Source organism: Mus musculus, chromosome 3 (assembly GCF_000001635.26).
Source record: "Mus musculus strain C57BL/6J chromosome 3, GRCm38.p6 C57BL/6J".
NCBI classification, from domain to species: domain Eukaryota; kingdom Metazoa; phylum Chordata; class Mammalia; order Rodentia; family Muridae; genus Mus; species Mus musculus.
The window spans coordinates 149,699,425-149,720,984 of record NC_000069.6 but is presented as its reverse complement, the minus strand read 5'-3'; positions in this window follow the sequence as shown (position 1 = coordinate 149,720,984).

The following is a 21,560-nucleotide window of genomic DNA, read 5'->3' as shown; positions in this document are numbered from 1 at the left end:
CTGCAGGTTTTATTTTTGTACATTCTGGTTTCATTTTAAGGGCTCATGGAGCCATGATAATCTTGCATTTACCAAATGGCTTTAGGTTCCTTGCTCTTGTTACTGGAATCTTTCACAGGTAACTTTCCTTTGTTCTGACCTGCTTAAGAACTTCTGTCCCCTCTTTGCCATCACTCTCAGGAAAGTCAGCTCGCACCTTCTCATTTCATTGACTCCAGGTAATCACCAGGAAGGCCTGCTTCCCCGTACAGGAGAGCATCTTCGAGTTTTTCCCTCATTTGGTCTTCCTTGAATCCTGAAGAGTCCTGGGCTCCTGAAAATTGGAATAGCATAAAGAGAACAAAAAGATTCCACAGAGCAGGATAAATTTTCCATAAATGGGCAAATCTATGTGAAGGAAGTCCTAGGGGGGATTTCTTCAGCAGTGTGTCATCTCGGTTTTTACGGGAATTAGCATAGCTTAGTGGATTGTGCTTGAGTTGACTGACAGTCACTGTGCCTGTGCCTGAATCACTCTGACAGATCATCACAGCAGAGTGTAATGTAATGGAAGGAGCCGTCACCGGGGAGTCAGAAGGCCTTTGTTCCATCAGGAGCCGATACAAACTTTGTAGGAAAAAAAACCCAAAAGATCTTCAGGCCTTACCTCACCCTCTTCATTGGTATACACGGTATACAATCTGCTGGGTGGATTTGAAACCAGTCCCTTCGCCCTCTGAAATCCAATTATTCACTGAGTACACATAAAATTTAATAGAAAGCTGTAGTTGTTTAAATTGTTTTGATTTTAAGGTCATAATAACTTATGGTTTAAGTTAAAAATCAGTCACTAAGACAACTGAGGTATAAGAAGGACTCATTTGAAATCTGTGAAAATATTCTGGAATCTGCTATTACATAAGTAGGCATCTACCACACATTTCAACCTACTGTTTATTCTCAGAAATTTCATGCATTGAGAAAGAGATGCATAGAAAACTTCCATGTGGAAAGCAAGCAGAATTCTTTTCTAGAAACCTCAGTTCATGCTGGGTTTTTCTGCACAGCTTCCTAGATTTGTGGATAAGTGCCAGACTCCACACCTAAGGCATGAAGCCTCTGACTCCAGGGCGGCTCACAGGGCTTTGCATCCCTCCTGAAGCAGGAGACAAAGAACAAACTCTGAGGACCTCAAAGGAGGTCCTTAAGAAGGCTTCTGTCCTTCCTTAATTCTAGAGGCCTTTGCAAAAGAAGGGCTGTTTGAGTTGTTGCCCTTGCAAGACCTAAGCTAACGGAAACTAAGCTAACAGCCTCAGATTTGCTATTCAGTCAGCTTAGTGGATAAGACAAGAGTTAAGTCAACTTAGTGACTCACTGGCCACATGTGATGTAGAGGAAGCCGAGCAAAGTTTCTCTCTTTTACATAATAGGAAACATTTTTATTTCCCAAAAGAGATAACTAATCTATACTTATTTTCAAATACAAAAGCAAGCTAACAATAATCATGATTTAACCACCATTTCTTCTATTTCTTCTCGTTTATTTTTTATTTATTTACTTTTTTTAGTGGAACTTTTTTTTCATTTGGATTTTTTTTTATGTTTCAGAACTCTGTAGATGTGTCAGGATTTCTTTTTTTTCCTTTTTTATTAGGTATTTTCCTCATTTACATTTCCCACGCTATCCCAAAAGTCCCCCATACCCTCCCCCCCACTCCCCTACCCACCCATTCCCCCTTTTTGGCCCTGGCGTTCCCCTGTACTGGGGCATATAAAGTTTGCAAGTCCAATGGGCCTCTCTTTCCAGTGATGGCCGACTAGGACATCTTTTGATACATATGCAGCTAGAGTCAAGAGCTTAGGGGTACTGGTTAGTTCATAATGTTGTTCCACCTATAGGGTTGCAGATCTCTTTAGCTCCTTGGGTATTTTCTCTAGCTCCTCCATTGGGGGCCCTGTGCTCCATCCAATAACTGACTGTGAACATCCACTTATGTGTTTGCTAGGCCCTGGCTATAGTCTCGTTAGAGACAGCTATATCAGAGTCCTATCAGCAAAATCTTCTCGTTTATTTTTATTCCTGTGTGTGTTGGTGTGTGCATATGTGCATTAAGTGCAATTGATTCACACATTTAAATATATATATATATATATATATATATATATATATATATATATATCCTTTTATATATATATTTTATATATCCTTGCTTAACATGATGCTCTTTAGGTGTTTGGCAATGGACTCATAAGTAACTTAGTAAAGGAAATGTATTCTGGGCAATGTGTCAGTTGACAATGTGTGCCCATCATATAAGTATATCAATGTCATACACATACACATGTCCTCGAGAAACAAAATCTGAGACCATTTTTATATGTATGATAGGTATTTGATCAAAATAGCTCATGTATCTTAAAGTATTATCTACAAACTCAGGTTTAAGTGTCTACCACATAGTCTATCAGAGAATTTTATTGTATTTTCAGATTCCTTCATAATTAGCAGGATAAAGTGTCAAATAATTAACAGAATTTCAAAGCACATTTCTTCCCATTGTTCTGTGAGAATATGTGTTCCAAAGAGATATAACACACACAAAAAATTGAAGATGATTACAATTACTATATTTTAAATAGACTCAGAAAAACCTACACTGAACAGAGTATGAGGATAAGTTTTGCAGAGCAGAGTATCACAAAGTGGGAAATAATTTTAAAAGAACTTGATTTGAGTTCTGAAATTAGAAGTCTGAAATTGAGAGGAAAACTTTTGAGGAACAAATTACCACAAACTGGAAATGTAAATAAACACTGAATTCGAGTGTTGGGGACTAGGAACCTGAGCTGGTGGCAGATTATGTTACCTTTGAGGATCACAGAGGAGAATCATTACTGCCTCTCCCTGCTGCTAGGGCTGACTACTCCTGAAGGCCTTTGTGTTTCCTCTATCATGATTGACAGTTCATCCTTCTCCCTGTGCAGCCTTACCTTTTATCATAAGAACAGCAGCCATGTTTGAAGAGGAAACTTAAGGATTCTTTGCAAAGTTCATTGGATGGTCTTTGCAAGGGGAAACCACTTGAAGGAATGTTTAGCTGAAGCAGACACAGGAGAAAGGATGTTCGGCTAAAGCAGGCATATGTAAGGTCATGTGATGAAGGATTCTTCTCTAACAACACGCAAGTATTGGTCTGCCTTACATTGCATAGTTGAGCTGCATTTGTCAGAACTCCACAGAGAAATGAGCTAAAAAATTTCTAGTTGTGTGCTATAGTTTCTTGCAGCTTCCTCGGACTTAGGATGATTGGCACAGTGATATCAGCTGAGATAGACACACTTGCTAAGACAAGACCCATGGAGGACATGGGATGTTTGGAGAGAGTATAAATAGGACTCAACAGACAGTGACAGATTGAGCTTGGCTTGCATATTGAGCTAGCTGTGCTGTGCTTGTTGGTCTCAAGTCTTCACTGATCTTTTATTAACTGAGAGATGCACAACAGAGAACTTCTCCTGGCATCCCTCTGGGTTCCTCCTGCTGACTTGAGCTCAGGGTGAGGCCTGGATGTCTCTGCTAGGTAATGCCACTGCTGCTGATTCTATCCTGACTCTATTGAACTGGACTGCTGGTATATCCATGAAGTGTTTGTAAGTGAATCAAGCTGCTGCTGCTAACCTGTGAACTGAACTGCTGATTTCAAGACAACACAGACAGGAGTTGCTCCAAAGAACCTTTCTAAACAGGTCCACTACACCTCCCTTGCCCATGTCCTTTCTTTTCTACTACCTCTGGTAGGTGATGGGCTCAAAGGGAAGTAAAGTGTTTAAGAGCCATCATTAAAAATAGAATTTGAAAAATTAAAGTTGTACATGTTGGCTTCAGAGTTCTCATCAATTTGACTTGGTGATCAGTGGCCCTCTTTCCTTACAAGATCACTGTTTTAGGTCCAGTCTTTAGAGGTTAGCATGTCCCTTGGAGAGAACCTGGTTCAGCTTATAGCACACTAGTCCTGGTCTTTCCAATCCTCAAATCTATTCCCTGTTCTGAAGGACACTTGCTCTTTCTCCAAATTTTCACCATATCTCCTTCTTCAAGGGAGAATTCAATTTTTTCTCCATAAAAGCCTCTGGTCCCTACTTATTAAGTATGAACAGTCATGATGTGCTGGTATCCTCTCCCAGTATGGGATATGGCTACCTTGAACAGAGGCTTCTGTTGACTGCCCACAGCTCTCCTGGTAACTCATACTGCCATATACAATGAGTCATCTTTTAATTGTACACCTCATCTTACAAATCAGGTTGTGGGTGTTGCTAATGAATTCGGGAATAATTTTTTTTCTCTATTTGCCATTGCACATCTGAGTAAAACTATTTTATGCATAAATGTAAAGTGTATATTATATAAATTAACTAATAAAAATGTAAAAAACAAAACAAAACAAAAACCCCAAAATGGAACTGATTCACAAGCATGACTAAACCGTCAGATGTCTTCCAAGAGGTGGAAGCTTTTCCAGGAATCCCTTGTCTGATGTTAACTTCGATCTTTCCTTCACTCCTATTCACATGTAGATATGTCTAAAGTTTTTTTTTCATGCTTTAAATATTTTCTATTCCATATAATGCTGCTTATCCCTCCATCACAGTGTTCCACTTCACAGTCAAGTAATTTGAAGTATTAAAGACAAATTACCTTCACTTTCCTATTTCTTGTTTATTGTTTCAAGTAGAAATTATCCTTTGTAATATTTAACCTTACAAAAGAAAAAAGGCAATAGCTGGAGAAATGGCTAAGGCTTGGTGGGAGCATCATTACATCATTACATCACCTCCTGTGTTTAGAGATTCAGCCCCCAGATACTGTTGCTGCTTTGGAAGATGGTGGGATTGACAGGCAGTTGAACCTCCCCTGGGGAATTAGGCCACCATTATCATGCCTTGCAGTTGTATTTCATACACATTCTCTGCCTCCTGACTGCAGCAGCAATGTGAACAGCCGCCCCCACTTCTGCTCCCATGGCCTGCTGATGCCTTTCCTTCCCCGTGCAATCCTTAACAGAGTCATGAACGCCCTGCCCTCTGTTAGTTTCCTTCCCTTACGGTATGGATCACAGCCACAAAAAAGTTAATGTTCCTCACTATATGGCATAGAATACTTGCATTGATTTGTTTTTATTCCTTGCATTAGTATTATATACTCATTTACTTACAGTTAATGTGTCCAACTAAGCAAATACCACTAATCCAGGACTTGGCTTATATTTTTGTACAAGAGAAATAAGACAGATCCAATATACATTTACTGAAAAAATGCTGAATAAAAGTTTCCTCTTCAGACAGCAAACTTCTGAGAGAAGAAATTGTACTTGCATGCATCCATTACCTAGCAAATGGCAACAAAGAAATAAAAGTGTACTGAGGAAATAAACACATTGAGCATATTTAACATATATCATAATTTTCCAAAAAAATGACAGATATGAAAAACATTCTGGAAAATGAACTGAAGTTTCCTTTTCACTGAAATTTATATAAATGTATCACTTCAAAGATTATAAAGCCCGTCCTGAATTAGAACAAAAACAAAGAGTCTCTGTACAATGAATCATGATGATAGATTCCATTTGTTTTGCATTCATTTGTATTTCAAAATTTGCACTTAAAACTTCTGTAAGGATGGAATAAGAAGTTTCATCCACTCAAAGGGATTTTAAAACCATGGAATATTTTACTATCCTTCAGGCATTAATAGAGCTAAAATTTGTGGTAGCTTTTAAGAACAAATCAGCCTCCACCTTTAATAACCACCTATAGGCCAGTTCATAGTGTAAGGTGTTCGCCTATAGGCCAGTTCATAGTGTAAGGTGTTCGCCTATAGATCAGTTCATAGTGTAAGGTGTTCACCTATAGGCCAGTTCATAGTGTAAGTTGTTCGCCTATAGATCAGTTCATAGTGTAAGGTGTTCACCTATAGACCAGTTCATAGTGTAAGGTGTTTGCCTATAGATCAGTTCATAGTGTAAGGTGTTCACCTATAGATCAGTTCATAGTGTAAGGTGTTCGCCTATAGATCAGTTCATAGTGTAAGGTGTTCGCCTATAGATCAGTTCATAGTGTAAGGTGTTCACCTATAGATCAGTTCATAGTGTAAGGTGTTCGCCTATAGATCAGTTCATAGTGTAAGGTGTTCGCCTATAGATCAGTTCATAGTGTAAGGTGTTCGCCTATAGATCAGTTCATAGTGTAAGGTGTTCGCCTATAGACCAGTTCATAGTGTAAGGTGTTCGCCTATAGACCAGTTCATAGTGTAAGGTGTTCGCCTAAAGACCAGTTCATAGTGTAAGGTGTTCGCCTAAAGACCAGTTCATAGTGTAAGGTGTTCGCCTATAGACCAGTTCATAGTGTAAGGTGTTCGCCTAAAGACCAGTTCATAGTGTAAGGTGTTCGCCTATAGACCAGTTCATAGTGTAAGGTGTTTGCCTATAGACCAGTTCATAGTGTAAGGTGTTCGCCTATAGACCAGTTCATAGTGTAAGGTGTTCGCCTATAGACCAGTTCATAGTGTAAGGTGTTCGCCTATAGACCAGTTCATGGTGTAAGGTGTTCGCCTATAGACCAGTTCATGGTGTAAGGTGTTCGCCTATAGACCAGGTCATAGTGTAGGGTGTTCGCCTATAGACCAGTTCATAGTGTTAGGTGTTCGCCTATAGACCAGTTCATAGTGTTAGGTGTTCGCCTATAGACCAGTTCATAGTGTAAGGTGTTCGCCTATAGACCAGTTCATGGTGTAAGGTGTTCGCCTATAGACCAGTTCATGGTGTAAGGTGTTCACCTATAGACCAGTTCATAGTGTAAGGTGTTCGCCTATAGACCAGTTCATGGTGTAAGTTGTTCGCCTATAGACCAGTTCATGGTGTAAGGTGTTCGCCTATAGACCAGTTCATGGTGTAAGGTGTTAAATTTTGTCACCAATGGTCAAGTCTCTTGAGAAATAAAATTACCTGTGTGTTCTCCAGGTTCCTTGTCTTTATCTGTGCCCTGAGGTACCGGTCACGGCTAGGATACTATCCTTTGGAGATCCAATCTAGAATGATAAATGATTGGAAAGAAGACATAATAAACAGCCTAGAAAAATCAAGTCCACCAGTGCTGCTGTAATAAGCAAATAACCCCGGGCTTCCTAATTGCTTTACAACTTCAGGGACACCTGCCAATTATAATTAAAGAATCAAAGACTAAATATTCCATAAATCTTATTAAGGTGCCATGGAAAACATAAGTCAGCAGGAAATGCAAGTTACAGTCTTTCCCAGGAGCTCAATGAGATTTCCCTGTCCAGGCCACTTAATATTATGTACTAACCATAAATCCATACAACTGTATTACCCAGTGTAAAAGGCAATATCTCTTTGTCAACATATTTTAATTCATGGTGTTAGAGATGCACTGTATTTTAGGGTGAATTATTATCTGATAAAAACTTTCTAAGTTCACATTACTGAACTACTCAGAATACATCCAATAAAACTTACTCTCTAGGAGAAAACAAACAAAACAAAACAAAACCACATTCCTAATAGCTGATATTTCTAAGAAAAGAAGGAAAAGGGGGGAAGTCATTTAATATTGTATGTATTAATTTTTCATAAATCCTGTAGAAATGGATGTTTCTTGACTGTACCTTGGTTGCCACAGATTGGTAGACATGTAACCATACCCTGCAGCCCCGCAGCCCCGCAGCCTGCAGTTCTACGCAGCACTAGCAAGGTTTTATCCCTCCACCCGCAGAATACCCATTTCCTCTATGGGCTGTGTGTCCTGTGCTTCTATTGACGCAGTTGAATGAACACTCGCTGAAGAAACTCAGGGAGATTAATCAATAGGTAAAGCAATAACATATGAAAACAAAAATTTGAATCCACAGAAGCCAAGACAAGGACACAACATGTACCCATGCACAGACTCATGTGCTATACATACAAAAACATACATACATTCACACTACAGATATACAAATATACCCATATATACACACACATGCATGCCCACCACACACACACACACACACACACACACACACACACACACATACACACACATGCAAATTTAAAAGAAAGAAGGAAAGAAAGACAGACAGAAAGCAGAATACAGACAGACAGACGACAGAATTCTACTTTCTGGAGCAGACAGAAACAACTGCATCCTGGGTTTACATGACCATAGTCAAATGAAGAAAACTCAATTGGCCTTCTGTAATCTCTACCATCCCTAGTAACTTCCAATTTCATTATTTTGTGTCTCCTATATGAAATCACAATATTTATGTGTCTACTAATTCTGTCTGTTATTCCCCACTATTATTAATAAATTACTTCTAACTGGGGAAACTTAGGCTTCTAGCAAATATTTTGCCAATGTAGGTGGACAAGCTTTTATAGTCATAATGTGGGTGAAAGTCCAACAAAATTAGTGGGCAGAAGTCAACTGTTCATTGACCATTCTGCAGATGGACCAGATTATCCCCACAGCTAAGAATTATCTAGCTTAGGAGTCAGTCGCACTAATAGAAGCCCTGTAGAAATCCATGAGAAGGACACTACTGTGTGTGTGTTCACTCTCCAAGGGTGAAAGCATAGTCTACAGGAAAGTAGCTTGCTGCCTATATCTTCCAAATGTACTTACTGGAGCAAAGATGGGGGGAGTCACTCAGAGAGAAGCAGGAAGCACAGCAGGGCTCCTGAAGTGTGAGCTCCCTCCTTCCCATGCACCACAGCTAGGGCAGGGAATTTAGTGGAGACATGCAGCACTGAAATTAAGTATGAACTACCTGCATTCTTTTCTTCTACCTGCTTTAACCTCTACCAGAATCTCAACAACTCAGGCAACTGGACACGCCAATCTGTTTTCTCAAATGTTCTTTTTGACACTATCAGTTTTTGTGTCTGATAATAGCAAATACATTACGTTATACCCAGCAGTGTATAAATCACTAACAATGATCTGATTTCCCAATAATTATATACCTGGGTCACCATTTCAATGTTGTCACCATCAACATTATCATCTCCTCTTTTTTTTTTTTTATTTTTGGTTTTTCGAGAGAGGGTTTCTCAGGCTGTCCTGGAACTCACTTTGTAGACCAGGCTGGCCTCGAACTCAGAAATCCGCCTGCCTCTGCCTCTAAAGTGCTAGGATTAAAGGCATGTGCCACCACGCCCAGCTATCATCTCCTCTTATCTGAGATGGAATCTCACTTTGTAGGCCTTGTCAGCCTCACACTCATGACTTCTATCCTTCTGCCTCAGCCTCTCAATTACAAGCATGTACAGCACAACTTTCTTATAGAAATTTCTTCTAAGGGAAGTACACCATAGCATAGAAATGTGTCTATATTCTGAACAAGTGTAAGATAGTGTCTGGGCTGATCAGTCCTATCCCTATAGTCTGTCATCCATCAGTGAACACTCAGCTATTAATTTACTGAATCCAGTTGGATGTTTGTCTTTCCAGACATTTATACTGTCCAAGAACATTAATACTCACTGTAACTTTGGCATAATAAAGCACTAAATTATTTTCAATTTAAGCTATCATCTGCTGCCACTAGAAACTGTCTGAGAAAAAGGTAAAATACTAGGGACTCATTATATGTCTAATGGACAGTTTCCATAGTAAGGTCAACCAAGTTAAAATACACACCTATACACATGTGTTATACTGTAATTAAACTGCTTATTTCCTAAGTACACGTTTTAAAGTATACAAGTGTAGTTTTGCACAACTCAGGAGATTTGAATCTCTGAGTTAAATTATCTACCATATAATACACATTTGTCACTATCTCTAAATGTATATTTCTTGCGCGCGCTCAACTGGCCAGGAAGAACGACGCTGCTACAGGATCCTTCTGCACACATTTATTCAGTTATTATTATATCTCCCTTGTTTTTATATCTCCCTTGTTTTTATATCTCCCTTGTTTATATCTCTCCCTTGTTTATATTTCCCCTGTTTGTATCTCTCCCTCGTTTATATCTCTCCCTTGTTTTTATATCTCCCTTGTTTTTATATCTCCCCCACTAATAGTAATCCTCTCTCGAATAATAATCCTCCCTCTAACCCGGGCCTCTCACTCTTATATACTCTCAGTTCCCATCCACGCACAGCAGGCCACGCCACCTCACCAGGCACGCAGCTTCAGCTAATCAGGGCAGCAGGGGCAAATCTCCACCAAATTGGATTCACCTGTATCCTGGTACACCTGCGCAGCACTCAAGATGTTTGTGTCTTATATGAGGAAGTCAGGTGCAAGTCATATGACTTAGCTGCAGTCTCTGGCGCCTTTAGGACTGCCGCCACACCTGCTCCTAACATCTCCCCCTTTTTTCTTTTCTGGCAGAGAGAATGTCTGTAGATAGCCCCCCGCAGCCATGCCCCTTACCCGTCCTTGGGAGACAAACAGCATTGGTTTGATCCCTGTCTTAGGTTGGTGACATGCCCAGGGAGTCTTATCACTGACTACCTCTCAATCATGCCAAGCCACTCCTGGGGAGATTGTGTTTTGCTTGTGGCAGGTGCATCAAAAGGCCAGGATGTTACTTAACCTATGGCCAGATCTTAATTGCTGCAAGCAAGCCTCATGGGTGAAGGTAGAGGTCTGATCCCCAGTGTGCAAGCATAGGGGCCCTACACAAAACCATCCCTTAGGCTCATCACCCAGAGAGGTCTTGGCCAGCTCCCGTGTCATTTTTCCTGGGGGAAGGCAACTAGGACACTGAACCTTCATGCAATCAGACCTGCCTTCCACAGGATGCCAACAGCAAGCTATCCTCTGTGCAGTGCTTAGCCTCGCACCCCACGGCATAACGCAGCATAATTTCTTTTAGAGCGGCAAACCGAATCTGAGGAGATTGTCCCGCCTCCACTGCAGCAAAAGCCTACGCTACCATGGCAAAAGTGCGGGCCGCACACTCTGCACCTAACACATGTGCCAAACACAAAAAACACACACACTATAACAAGCATACATCCCAGGGCTCTCATCCCCACTCATCTTCTCTGAAGCAAGGGATAGATGGCCAGCGAGGCTATCTCTTTAAGGGGAATTCAGGGATCAAAAAGGCATGGAAAAATGTGAACGTCATGTCGAGCTGGTATCGGCTTCTGGAACACCGAAAGGATCTCCCATCTCGGCTCCATCCTTTGTGCTTGTGGGATCATCCACCACATCCACAGGGGCAACTGGATGAGGAGCCTCATTCTTGCAGCGTCTCACCAATCTCTCCGGCACCCAAAGAGGTTCCATCTGGTCCTGTGGAAACACACAAACAGACCCTCTCGCCCACATCAACACCTGATCCGGTCGATCCCCAGTGGAGATGGACACAATACCTCGTGGTGATGAGACCATAACCTCAATCACCTGTGTGTCCATCTGGGAAGTCAATATGAAAGTCAAGTTTTCATTAGCTTCCCCTCTGTTAGGCAATGATTTCCACGCCCTTATAGGAATCTGATTCACCTGCTCAAGCACCTGCACTGGATATCCTGTCTGTTGTTGTGCAAATCTACCTTGATCAAGCAGCATATCTCTATCCCATGCAAATTCAGCTTGATCAGTGAAAATAGGACATCCCAGCAAGGAGAATCTATCCTCTTTCCAGACCTCCGGACAGAAGGTCTGCCCATAGATGGCTGCCGAGGAGGCATAGGGAGGGGGAGCAGAAGCTAATTCACCTTCCTCCTCCGCCTCAACTCTGTTGTCCTGTCCTTTCTGTCCACCTGATAACACTGTGTCTCCTTTCTTTTTCCTTTTTCTTTTTAAGCCCTTCTCCTCTTCCGACATATTTTCTTGTTGCTCTATAAGGATTTTCTGACCTGTCTTGACTGCCTCTACACACAGTTTCAAACAGTAACAGAGTCCATATATCAGAACAAACAAGACCAAAACTATCAGACCTACCCACAAAGGGTCAATGGGAGAAAAAAGCATAACTACACAGCGAGGATCTATTGATCACTACACTGAGGTTATCATAGTTCCTTAACTTGTCCCCAAACAGGGAACCTTAACTTGTTCCAAAGCCAGGAACCTTAACTTGTCCCAAAGCCTGCTTCCTGGCAACTTTATACTTGCCTCTATTTTATCCGAGGTCCTTCCCAAACTCCTGGGGTCACTTTGTGCCTACTTCCTGGCAACTTTATGCTCACCTCTATTTTATCCGAGGTCCTTCCCAAAGTCCTGGAGTCGCAAGTTTCACTCACCTTGAACTTACCCTGCCGGCAACCACTGACTGCTGAAAGTTCTGAACTCGGTGGGGGAGTCGGTTCCCCGTACGGGCCACCAATTGTCGCGCCCGCTCTCGACCAGCAAGAACGACGTGACCACCAGTCCTTCTAACAGCAGTTTATTCCGTCCTCATCTTTCTTCTTTCTCTTCATCAGTACCGTTCCCCAGCTGAAGAGTTCTGAATCCACGCCGGATCCTTCTCAACAGTCTGTTTCACAGGAACCTTTATTAACCCCTTCTTCCCCGTTATGCAGTTCTGAATCCTCCCTGTAGCAGGGGTCTTCGCTCTTGCCTGAAGATGTTTCTTTTCCCGGGTTTCGGCACCACTTCTTGCGCGCGCTCAACTGGCCAGGAAGAACGACGCTGCTACAGGATCCTTCTGCACACATTTATTCAGTTATTATTATATCTCCCTTGTTTTTATATCTCCCTTGTTTTTATATCTCCCTTGTTTATATCTCTCCCTTGTTTATATTTCCCCTGTTTGTATCTCTCCCTCGTTTATATCTCTCCCTTGTTTTTATATCTCCCTTGTTTTTATATCTCCCCCACTAATAGTAATCCTCTCTCGAATAATAATCCTCCCTCTAACCCGGGCCTCTCACTCTTATATACTCTCAGTTCCCATCCACGCACAGCAGGCCACGCCACCTCACCAGGCACGCAGCTTCAGCTAATCAGGGCAGCAGGGGCAAATCTCCACCAAATTGGATTCACCTGTATCCTGGTACACCTGCGCAGCACTCAAGATGTTTGTGTCTTATATGAGGAAGTCAGGTGCAAGTCATATGACTTAGCTGCAGTCTCTGGCGCCTTTAGGACTGCCGCCACACCTGCTCCTAACATATATTATATAATATTTTAAGTGTACATATTTTTCTATAACTGATAGAAACACAGAGTGCTGCTCCCTTCCTATAAAAACACCATGTAACCTTGTTATGTGTTAGAGGAATTATTGCCTTATAAAATGTTTTTAAGTAATGTTAAACAACTAATTTTCAAACAAAATAAAAAGTTGAGCATAGTTCTAATGTCTTGCCTTCCTAATCCATAAGTTTTTTCCAGTGCAGGAGCTATCACAATATTTTTGATGGATCGCCAGCTCCGCAACTACTTTATCCAGCCATCCTAGGTTGTTTGTGCTAGTAGATTAGATTTCGGAATTGGCCACAATTCCCTCAGAACAAGTGAATGTCTAAAGGATTTGGGTACTTCATGTTTGTTTTGCTTTAAAAAAACCAAATCTAAGCAAAGAAATGGAGTAAATGGCAGAGCTCATTTTCCCACATGTCTTAAACAAGTAGTTCTAAAGCTCAGGAGACAAGTTTTCAAAATTCCACTGCCTTATGATATGGTCCGCAGTCTCCTGAAAGCAGCTTCCTGCAGGTGTAAAGAGTGCTCGGAGTAGCAAGTCTGGGTCGTTGTGCTTGAAAGGAGCTCATAACATAGACCTCAAACACAGTTACTGTGGCCAAAACAGCAGCAAAACAAAGGGGAAATACTTGAAGGTGTCTGATGGAAAAAAAGTGAGAAGAAATACTCAGAAATTATGGAAAGCAGTGAAAACAGAAGCAATTCGAAGTGCATGCAGAAGGTGTGGTTGTTTCTTTTATTATTAATTTCTGCCAACATCCTCCAAAGTAGCAGAAGTTCACATCCCGGTCTCCCTTCGCCTTCACTGTAAATGATCTATCTTCGTAATAAAAATTACCAGTCATATATGTATATAGAGAGAGATAGAGGGAGAGAGAGATTATAGACAGATAGATAGATAGATAGATAGATAGATAGATGATAGATTGATAGATAGATAGGACATTGCTGAGTACAATTGGGACTAAAGAGTGTTCCTAGTGACATTGACTGTGCAGATTTATACACACTATGAGAAACTCAATGTTTCAGTGCATTGCTAGGATGGAGCTCTTCACAGTGAGCACCGTAAGCCATCCCACTGGCTCCGCTGGCCACAGAAGCATCCTAAGCCTTTACATCATTTGCTCAGAAAAGGATATGTCTTTTGTTTTGTCAGTGGGAACTGGGGATGGTAGAGTGTTTGCCAAGCTTTCATAAAGGCCGGGAATGGATCCCCAGAAGGCTCAGGGCTGGGGGTGGTTACCTAAGCCTCCCATCCCAGCACTTGGGAAGAGGTAGTAGGAAATCCAGACGTTCAAAGTCATCTTTGGTTTTGTATAACAATCTGAGATGGGTGGATGAGACCTTTGGCGGCATTGAGAGTAGAGAGAGGAGTGGGGAGAGAAGAAGGGAGGGAGGAAGAGTTTGTCCTTGCCTTTTCTTTTTAGATACATGATTGTGATAGTATTTTACACATAAAGTGATTTTTAATTAAACAGGGGCTGCTGCAGCAAGCTCTAAAGGAAAATCAATAATCAATGTGGTTACGGGGACATGTAAACTGAGCAAAGTGCTAGGTGTAAGCCTGGCAAAAGGCCAAAAGCTCTCTGGTGACCGAAGAGCGAAGAAGGTGGATTAGAGAGAAAAAGCAGTGCGAAGATCAATAGCAGCTTGAACAAATTCAAAATACAGGATAGAAAGAAACAAAGAAGGTCCTTCCGTTCCCGTGGTCACCATAGCCTCCACCCATATCACATTCTATACCAAGCAATGAGGGCGCTCGTGGGATTACACGGCAAATTGAGCGATAGCTGCTTAACTCAGTAGAAAAGGGCACTTTTATTACATGATATCACCAGGCTTTTTATAGTGAGCTTTATGAGATCTCACATGGAGATTTACAGTTACCCCGTGTCACCAGTGTGGCGCTACTGTTGCATTGTTTTGGCTATTAAAGTAACTGCCTCCTGAGCCAATTTGCGAACAAGACAACCCACAAAGCGGCAGTGCTTTGTGCTGTAAAAATAGATGCTAGCGATAATTGGGCAAGGTGGTGTCATGTCACTTGTGTGCAGTTCATTAATTAACTGCTGGAAACTGCTATAAAATAATAGCCGTGTCATCAGGATGAAAGTACAAGAGTGCAAAGGAAATAAAACTTCGCAGGAAAGCAGACAGACGTAGCTGGTAGGAAGAGAATGTAAATGTCCCCTTCCCTTTGAGCCCCCGTCTCATAGCTCTGTACTTACAAACCTGCTCTTCAGCTGCCCTTATCATGACACGGTAGTTTATCGGGAGGGAGATGATGCGTGCAATTATGCCCGCTCTGATCGGAGGATCGGGATGGATAGCTTACTTCCGGTGCTCAGGGATGGCTGTCATAGACTGAGCAACACCCCGCAATCTCCCTCCCACAGTTCTGAAACAATGTCTGTCTCAAAGACATTCATGTATATGAATCACTCATGGGATTTCTCACTTTGGCAACGACTGGATCCATAACAGACTTAGCCCTGAGATGACACATAAGTTTAGGATAGGGGATGGTGCTGTTAATAAAGCCCAGGGCAACCATGATTGCAGCTTCATAAAACTGTGTGCACGGGCTTACTGTGGCTACTTCATAACCAAACTGCTTCATTGGAAACTGCATTAAAATATAACAAAAAATATAAACAAAAGTGTAACCAGAGAGGAGTGGTCGTATAAGTGCTCTCTGCACACCAATAACTATTTCTATCTGCTTCTCATTTACCGGTTCCATAGTGGCCTTAAACTTGAAGCTGTAAGAAGTGCTTAACAGTTGGGGAAGGAGACTGGAGGAAGTTAGCTAAAGATGCCTCTGGCTAAAAGAATATGCAATAGCATTACATACTAGAGATTGCCTAGAAAAAAAATGTAGACATGAGTGCTTCAAAGTGTTGAGTATATTTCTCCATGAGGACTTCCTCACTGTGGCAATAAGAAGGAAACTAGGTCACCTCACAATGGTAATTTCTCAGAATTATGGTGTGCTTGAGTCAATTTCATCTCCTTGTAGTTGAACATTTAGCTAAGGAGGGCACAACTAAAAGAAGCGACCTGTCATTCATATCACAGAGAGTAAGAGAGAAGGGTGCGGGCAGAATGGCCTCCCAGGTCCTGCCAGTGATTGTTCAAGGCTTAGGCTGATGAAATATTTTCTGTCAAGGCTTACTCCACACCTGACATTTCTCATATTTGATCTGTTAATGGTTATTGCCCACTCTGCTGGTTTCAAAGGTCAGATTCAAAAAAAAAAAAAAAGTTATATCTCCACCAATTCAGCTCTCCTCTGCGACTTGGTTCCAGTCTGTGCTATGAGCCGTGGTAACAAGAACCTGACCCTTCCCACAAACTCACCTTGCTATGTTTTGTCCCCAAATCATTGCTTGCTTCTCATATTTTGGGGAAGACAATCTTTTTTTTGTAGAGATGTTAACACTCATTTTGTTTTTATAGATTGATTATTTCCTTTCAAATGACTTTCTTATTCTCCTTAGCAGATACAAGAAAAGCTCAAACATCAGCATGGGGCCATATCAACAATGTGGGTCTGTATTGGTATTGATATTACATTCATTTGAAACTGGTTTTTCTAACAATAAAAGCCAACACCAAACTACTTTGGCAAGACGAATTGTTTAGCCCAGAGTGCAAAGAATGACAAACAGCCAGACTGTAAGAAGAACTACCTGGATATCACAGGAGTCAAGTAATCATTTCCAGCATGGTTGCTCACATCACCTTCTATGTATATCTGCCTCTTTCTGAGACCACCTGGTCATGTTTGATTGAATCACTGCAAGACTGAGAAAGAATCCAGTAGGAAGTATACTTCTGTGCAGCCTAGACTGCGTTTTTCACATTCCCTTCTATTGGTATAGAAGTTTATTGAGATGTACAGAGTTTGGTCTGGTTAATTTCACTGTAGAATGTTTATTGTTTGTAAGGTTTTAAGTTTAAGTTCCAGTACAAAAGAAAGAACTGATTTCCCAGTAATCAACTTGTAAGAATGTGGGTGACCTGAGCCAAGAGGATGAACTTAAGTGTAATGTGATTGTAGTTTCTAAGACAAACTTGATGGTCAGGAGGAGAGCCAGAGTATCTGTGTCCAAAAGGAGAAAAGAAGTTATTGACTATAACCTTAATAATCTCACTGAAAATTTCACTTGAGACTCAGAACATGGTTCCAAAATCCCAACCCTAATATGCATTTCCTTCTAAAATCTACTGCCTTTATAAAAATATTTAAGAAGGAATCTACTGCCAAAAAAATGTAGATTGATAAGATGACAGATAGATATGTAATTATATTAATATATGTAACCAGAAATAAATGTGATCTTCATGTTGTACAGTTTGTATTCTGAAGAAGATATAAGCAACATGAACAATAAGCATGCATATAAATCAAAACTACATAATTTCCCAGAAGCCAGACCTAGAGGCAAAAGCGCACATCACAGCTACCTGGGGAGCCCAGAAAGATTGATCACAAGCCCAAAACCACCCTGCGCCACAGAGTGTGTTTAAGTCTCAATTTCCTATTGTAGAAATGCACTTTCTCAAGATCAAAAAGCAAAAAGAGAGATGAAGACACGATTTCATGGGATAACACCTATTAGCATGTTTAAGTCAAGTATGGACAAGGAGGGAGAGGGAAAGGAGGAGGAATAAGAAAAAAGAAAAGAAGGAGAGAGACTTGGAGGAAGAGGAGAAAAAGCAGAAGGAAGGAAGGAAGGAAGGGAGGGAGGGAGGGAGGGAGGGAGGGAGGGAGGGAGGGAGGAGCAGCATCAATAGAAGCTACCAGAACTGTGAAGGGCTAGGCAGGACAGGATGACTGTGCTAATCACAGCCCAGAGAAGCTATCCTTCAACATATGCCAGGTGTATCACCCTCTTCTCAGGTCTGCCATGGTTCTCTACCTACCCTTTCTTTCTTATGAAACCCTACCTTTGGCCTTTTGCATACCTATTTCCCTGCCTTAAGTGTGCTGGACTCTCTTCTTAAGGTAACACCCAGGACCCCATGGAGAGCATGCATCCATCCTGCATCCTTCAACTCTTTACTGTAGCACACAGACCTTCGATATGTAGCTGCTGTTCTTTGTGTTCTCTGTGGCCTGTCTCTTTTACTAAAAGGCAAACTCCATGATGGCTGGAGGACTGTGTAGCCTAGACCCAAAGAGGGGGTGTTATAGGAATACTCCAATTAATAAAAATGAAAATAAAATATAAGACAATGTTTTCATGAATGTTTAGTCTTATCCCTTCTGTTAAATCAAATTATTGTTGTATTGCCTTTAATGAGGAAATTATTTAGTGAATATCCCTAGACATGAAGACCTAGACTGGTCTGTATTTAATAAATACTGAATTTTCATTGAGATTAAAATCTAAAACATACTGTTTGCTTACCTATTAGCAATCCATAGACATAGTTATTTATATTTTTGATATATATTTTTATTTGTCCTTTTTTCTAATTGTTTGCATGTCTGCGTGTTGGTGAACATATATCAGTGGAGGTGCCGTGGAGGATAAAAGAGATCCTCAAAGCCTCTGGAACTGCAGGGACAGACACTTATATGCTAACTGTCACGTTATGTCTAGCATGGGTGCTGAGTGCCAAGCTTCAGTTGTGTGGAAGAGCAGCAAGTACTCTTAGTTGCTGAGCCTTTTTTCTAGTCCTGATTGTATATATTTATTACCCATGTTTCTCTGTTACATAAACACACTGCCACACAAGCATCCATGGAACATATTTCCTCCCAAGATCTTCAATCTTTTCTTTCTACCCTATCTTTTTTGTTTCTGCCAGTAAGTTTCATTTCTCCTTTCAAACCACACCTGTGTGTATGAACACATACACACACATTTATGTGCATATACGTATATACATATTTATACATACAAGTCACATATATGAGTTTATCGTATATACATATATAGATTATATATATCATTTCATGTGTCTATATAAAATCTGGGAGTTATGAACGAGCATAGTGACTATTTACTTTTACTAGTTGAATTTATCAATCATAGTATGGTCAGCACAGTACCCATGTCTGTGTAATTCATTAATCTAAGATAACTTGGGAACTTGGCTTTCTTAATCATTCACTTCCTACCAAACAGCAAAAGCAGAACGATGATGGAGAATGGCAGGCTTTATGCGGTCGTGGCTGGCCCTAAAACCTAGCGTATCTAAAAACAAAGCAAGAAATGGGCTTGGACTAGAACTTTGTTAGAGCTTGCAGGGAATTCTGCGTACCGACTGGGCATGCTATATATTGCCTTCAGCTTAGATCCATTGGCAGAAGTAATTAATAGCTCCCATCTGTGTGAATAGAATTATACAGCATGCCAAAGACACGGAGGACTCAGATATTTGTGAATAATATAAATAGGCGTTGGTATTTAACTAATCATCTACACTGATGATCAGGGCAGGCTGAGATGAAGCCAGCGTGCTGGTTCAGCATATATCCAGTGATTTACTGTGTGTCAAGACCTCGTAGTGTAAAAAGCAGACAGCAGGAAGGCTTTCCTGCGTGTACAACTTTCACATCTTCATTAAGCGTTATTTTTAGTGTAAATCACCAAAATAGTAAATGAGTTAGATAAAATTATTTATATGTTCACTTAAAAATTGCCTGCAAGGGTGAATAATTTGATGTATAACCAACACTACTTTTACCTGAACTTTTGCCATAAGTGCTAAAATTAAATAAAAAACTGGCACTGAAATACTCAAGGTATGAAAATATAAACATGTAGAATATATATTTAGCTTATGGTTTTTCCTTTCTGTATTTTATGATGCTTATCAAGATTGTCAATGTTTGAAATTATGAAAAATAAAGTTTACAATGTTCAATAGTGATTAAATATTTTAAAAAGAAATATTTTAAAATTATTGCTTATATATTTCTATAATAATAAAAGTCAAAAGAAATGTGAGAAGCCATTTATAAACCAATATTGTATGGACATTTGACAAATGTGTATTTTATTTGTGTTAAACATGTCAGTTATTATAATTTGTATAGTACTTCAAATTGAACATCAGAGCAGGTTATATCAACTTTTTCATGTGAAACATCAAATTTATAAGGTAATTTCCATCTCAAATCTGCATGATGGCAAACACAATCTCTGATTGGAGCAGTATGTATTCTTCTAGACACAGGACTCTTCTTTGATCTAAATGCAGAGAAACCACACATAAGAATGAACACTTTAAACTTGCTGTCATCTCCTCTTCTGTGATTTTTAAAGGAGATAACTTGGATTCATATATATGAATGGTGTGAGAAAAATAGCATTTTGTTTTCTATGACATCTCACATTATCATGGGGCTGGCTGTGTAACTCACTGGTAAAGTGTGTGTAAAATTTTGAGTTTAGTGCCCATCACCAAAGATTGGGAGGGAGAAGAGAAAGATGAGGAAGAATATGAGGGGGAGAAGGAAGGAGAAGGAAGAGAAGGAAAGAAAGAAAGATGAGGAGGAGGAATGGGGAAGGTGAGTATGAAGGGGAGGAGGTAACAGAGGAAGAGGCAGGGGAAGAACAAGAGGAGAAATAAACATGCCAACTAAAATCAACAATACAAGCAAAATGAAAACAAGTACAACATATAAAGTTGCCAAATGACAGCTATAGCCATGGATAGACAAATAATTAGAAAGTTTTGATCAGTAAACATAGTTTGTTTTTTTTAAATCAGTGAGTATGTACTAGAATTTAAATTGCCTTTCTATATACCAATTTGTTTTGTAAATATAGCTGGGCAGTAAACTTGAATTCAAAACAAGTCTATATATAACTCATGCATTTTTCTTTCCATTTTCTTCTGGGTTCTCTCAGTGTTAATCAAACCTCAAAAGGAAGCCACTTGCTTTGTATACTATATAATATAATATAATATAATATAATATAATATAATATAATATAATATAATATAATATAACTGTTAGCACCATATACACACATTAACACTCGTACACGTGCAAATGAATGTGAATCACACACATTCAAATGTGTAGGTCACACCATATGAAATAATTTAAGTCTGGTTTTCTAGTACATATGAAACACTTTTATCACTCAAGGATGTTATATGTTTGAGGGTGGAGGCAGACCAACCTGAAGCATGAATGATTTCTTTATGTGTTTTCAGTGTGATGCGTGACCACAGTATCACAGATGGTACATCCTGGGAGCCAACACCTCAAACTCGTATAACTTATGCATTAGGAAATCACATTTAGCTACATAATAACTACTGAGAAAACATTACTGTTATATACACTTGTTACATATGAATTAATTCACACAAGTTTGACTGCTTTACGTATAAGCATAGTATCGTATAGAAATCAATGGGTCACAATAAGTGAACA